Source organism: Hordeum vulgare, chromosome 1H (genome assembly GCF_904849725.1).
Source record: "Hordeum vulgare subsp. vulgare chromosome 1H, MorexV3_pseudomolecules_assembly, whole genome shotgun sequence".
In the NCBI taxonomy this organism is placed as follows: Eukaryota; Viridiplantae; Streptophyta; class Magnoliopsida; order Poales; family Poaceae; genus Hordeum; species Hordeum vulgare.
In genome coordinates, this window is record NC_058518.1 from 349,768,446 (window position 1) to 349,773,050 (window position 4,605).

Below are 4,605 nucleotides of genomic sequence, written 5' to 3' on the forward strand. Positions count from 1 at the left end.
GTGTGGTGCGCTTTCGTATATAGGAGTGGAAATACGGGGAGGGTCGCGAAGAAAAGTCCTCTGGGGTAGAGGGCTGAACTAGTAGTTCAAAAAGAGTGAGGGAGTTTTCGGTAAAATGCGTCGGCGGCCTGCTGGGCCAGGTGGGCCCCGTCGATTAGCTGTCAGCGCATCGGGATGTGTCCCGTAGGACCTGGAACATGAGTTTCCAATCGCACCACACTGTGGCCCCCACCTGTGTCCCAGCTGCCATGGTGAAATCTCGGTAAGGCTCCCGTGATGGTATTATCATAGGTAGTATCATGTATGTCAACTAGACATTTTTGATGTGGTGACATATAATTTAATGAAAAAAGAGAGGGTTAAGTATCATATCATGATACCGTATCATATTAAATGATGTGGTACTATGTGTCCTGCATGACAATAAATGAACTACACTATGATACTACTAACATATGATACGTATTATGCATTAGGGATGTAATATCATACAATAGTATCATATACATGATACTAGTATATGATATTATCCATTACAACCAGCCTAACCACGCCAAGCAAAAGGACGCCATGTGGGTATGTATATATTATTTATTTGTATTTTACTTTTTATCGGTTTGAGAAACATCTATGTCCGTTTTTCTAATTGGTTCGGTGTTTGCACCTAACATGACCAAGGTTCATTTTAGACGGTAAAAAAACATAATAAATATTACAAAAATATAAAAATGTTAATTAGATATTAATGTCAGCCTTAAAGGTCGGCAATAGACCCACGAGTTCACATTGCATTAAATAGAAAGTTTAAGTAAGCTAAAAACGAGGAGGCGCGCTGCCCTAGACGCCCTTTTCATTGTCATCATCGGGACAGGTGAGGTCCACGAGCGTCGGTGCCAGGCCAGCTTAGGGGAAGGTCGTCTCCCAGGCAGCGGCGGCGACGTCGTTCCCCGGTGGCTGCACCTGCGCTGGTTGGGTAGCCCAGCGCTCCTCCTCCTCAGCTCCGGCCTTGCACTCCAGCTGCTCGAGCCGCTGGGCCTCTGCGCACTCCTTCGCCCGCCGCTAATGTCGATAGTGCTCTAGGTAGGCCACCTCCTGCTCCAACGTCGCATCCAACCAGACGGGTGGCACGTTGACCCACTCATGCACCACCCTATCCCAGACATGCTGCTCGGGCTTGAGGACCAACGGCCCATGCTCGACCTTCGCGAGGGACGGCAGGGCCAGCGACGGCACGACGTAGTCGCCAGCAGCGGAAAGCGCCATGGCCTCCACTATTCGTGACTGCTAAGCCGTCGCCTCCTCCTCCTCCTTGAGGCACGCTTCCTCCTCGCGTGCATGCAGGACGGCCGTCATCCCATTCTGGTACACGGCCTCCGCCTCCTCATCCTCTTCGCGCACGACGAGGGGCAGGGCGGTCCAATCATCACGCCGCGGATGCCATGCCGGCGCTGCTCCTCGTGCTCCCACGCAAATCAGGCCTCCCATTCGGGAGAGTGTGTAGCGCACACGGGGTGCGCCGCTGCTCTAGCGTCAGCTGCTGCCGTCGGCGGCTCACCTCCTCCGCATGCACCCGCGTTGACCGCGACACCGCTCGCACTCGGATCCTCTCCGGGTCCAAATGACAGTCGTGCGGCAGCGTGACGTCAGAATAGGGGAGGGGATGCGGTGCTCCCAGTGCCACCCTGTCTGGTGCACTAGTATGTTGATCCGCTACCAAGGCGGACGGGAAGATACCGACAAGGGGAGCATGCGGACACGGACAGCGGGGGACTTACCCTTGTCTTTGCGAGAGCTCGAGCCGAAGAAGAAACCCATGGCACTGGCTAGGGTTTGCCGCCGGCGAGGGAGCAACGGGTGACTATATAAGGACAACTTCTGGAAGAGGATAAGGCCGACCTCCCGCATGCTCGGATTAAAAAAGGACGCATGGGGTTGCTGGCGCGTGGGCCCGCGGTGGGTGGTCGTCGTTAATAAAGACGTCGCTGGTTATTGACCGGACGCCATGTGTGGACGGGCGCAGACATGAGAGGGCGCGAGCCGCGACCGATTCTCGTCCGTGACGACGCATTTCAACCCCAAATTTGGGCTTTATATGCTCTTAGAGCATCTACAACCTGACCCCTCAAACCCTCCTCAAACGCCCGGGCAGGCCGCCCCGTCACAGCCCAGTCACGAAATTGCGACCTAGACGGGCCTCTTAAACCGGCCTCAAACGCCCGGGCTAACCAGCACCCCTTATTTCCAGCCCAAATATGGGGCGGATATGGGGAACCCGGGTACGTCCGCCACGTTGGCCTGACGGCTTGGTCTCATGCGGACTCATTAGGAAACCCGATGGTCTTAAGGGCGCCTCGACAGTCGACGCGGATGTGAACACCGCATGACACCACTCCTGCTTCCCGCCCGAGGTCGTGGTCGGCTATTTAAGCTGGCCGACGCCCCCAGCCATAGCTCATCTGCCTCCTCCTTCTCTCTGCCGCCACCCGAGCCTGTCTGCCTCCTCTCGCAGTTTTCACTCCATCGGGATGGCCCGACGGCTCATTACTACCTACGCGCAGCTCATACAAAGCGGCACCTTCAAATCGAGCCGGAGATACAGGCTCGCCGCCCCGCCCGCATCACTGCAGGTCTTCCTCCGGACCCACCAAAAACGAAGGAGGAGGAGCACCAAGAGGAGCAGGAGCATCGAAGGCCATGAAGGAGGACGGCCCGGAGAGGAGACTCCCGGCTGAGCATGGCGGAGCCGAAGGAGATGGCAGAGCAGCAGGTCGTCCTGGATTCCATCCGGGGTGAGGCCAAGGTGGAGGCCAGCCGTCAACTCATCCGGCAGAGGCGGGCGGAGGTCGACGCCCTCTTCGACGAGCTGGACGCGAAGATTGAGGCGGAGGAGGCCGCAACGGAGCAGTCGGAGGGAGGCGGAGCTGCGGCAGGCGACCATTTACAGGCAGGAGGGCACGGATATCGTCGACATCTCCGACGAGGAGTACATAGGTTCTACGTAGTACGTAGATTTCGCATCTTACATGTTTTGTATGGATTTCAGAATCCTAATATGATATGTCCGGATGTAGAATGCATTATTTAAGGCGTGACCGGTCAGTGTCCGCGGACGGCGTTTGAGGGGCCGAATTTGGAAGGTCCGATTGTAGAAGCTCTTACATAGTAGTATTTTTTTTTCCTCACTACAACTTAAAAAAAAGAACATGTCATAGCAATGTTGGTGCTGCAAATAATGCATATTTTACGGTTGATCATGAGCTTGACTGGGCACATTGCCGTCCCGGCACCCCACCACCTCCGAGCCGCATTGTCTGTTCGTCTAGTTGATCTGTCTAGTAGCACCAATTAAAAATGATCCAGGAAGCTTCTTTAGGACAACAGTTGCTCCCTTGTTAACTCTCCAAGTGGAGCAGCAGACCATTTAGGCCAGTTAATGACACGCCGGGAGGCTAATTAATCAAGAGCGCAGCAGCACCGCATCTGGACTGCAAGCCAAGAACAGACAGGCGCACGTGAGGAGGCGTTAACAGCCCCTCGTTGTGGCACAGGCTGGGATGACACGGAGACAGATCAGACATGGGCGCCAACGCACGCAATCAGGCGAGGCGTCCTCGGTGTGATCGACCGACTGGATAATTGGACGGGACGAAACGACAGCGGCTTCGGGGAGACCCCGTCCGTCTTCGTGCGTATCATCGTCGGGTTGGTAAAACGAGGGTCTTGGACGGGAGCCAAGCCACAAAATCGGTCCATGGACTTGACGCTTTCCCAGGAGGACGCTGCAGGACAGATCAACATCGGCCTTCCGCGGGGCGGGTTGGCCTGTGCAGGCGCCATCTGGGCGGCGGCTGGATGAGCCTTGGAAAAATAGCCAGAATAGAGCGCAACGCAATCTGCTTTGACCATTGGTACTAGTAAAGATCAAGTTTACTTGTGCGTTTGCTTCTCTTGGGTAAGAGCCGTGGAGGAAAAACAATTGAGCAAGAAAAAAGAAGTGAAAATGGAGATGCGGGGGATCGAACCCCGTGCCTCTCGCATGCAAAGCGAGCGCTCTACCATTTGAGCTACATCCCCTCTATGTGACTAATTCTTAGTTTAAGGCTTTTTAAACCTTTATTTGTTCTGGCCCGTACGGCTATGTATGATCTCGTTGCTGAGGAAACTACTCCGCTATACTACGTATGAACCGCTGACCAAATGTGTCGAAACAGCCAGCGAACGCCCACTGTATTTATCAACGTGTTCTGGCTGGCAAAACAGCGATACCATGTTGTGTGATAGTCAAACTACACCGTAAGTATACTCAATTATCCCCTCAGGCTGCACTAATTGGGAGAACATATCCGAGCACTAAAAAACGTAGCGCACACCACAGCATGGAAACAAAATAATTAATTCAGATCTAAGCTAAGCGAGAGTACTATACGTAATATCTTGGGCGATCGATCGTGTTCTTACACAAAGTACGAGTACGAGTTTTTTAGAAAAGGAGTACGAGTACGAGTTACTCCAATGATGTACGGAGTATACTGAAGTTATCGCAAAAGAAAAAATTGTATACTGAAGGAAAGCATGTTCCTACCTACTCGACCCATACATAAAAGT

The 4,605-nt window shown here is 53.5% G+C and overlaps 1 non-coding gene across 1 annotated transcript; it reads right to left on the reverse strand.

The window, feature by feature from the left end:
* Positions 1–4,001: 4,001 nt before the first annotated feature.
* On the reverse strand, positions 4,002–4,074 carry TRNAA-UGC. The gene has a single exon. It is a non-coding gene; the product is annotated as a tRNA-Ala (tRNA).
* Between the last annotated feature and the right edge of the window lie 531 nt (positions 4,075–4,605).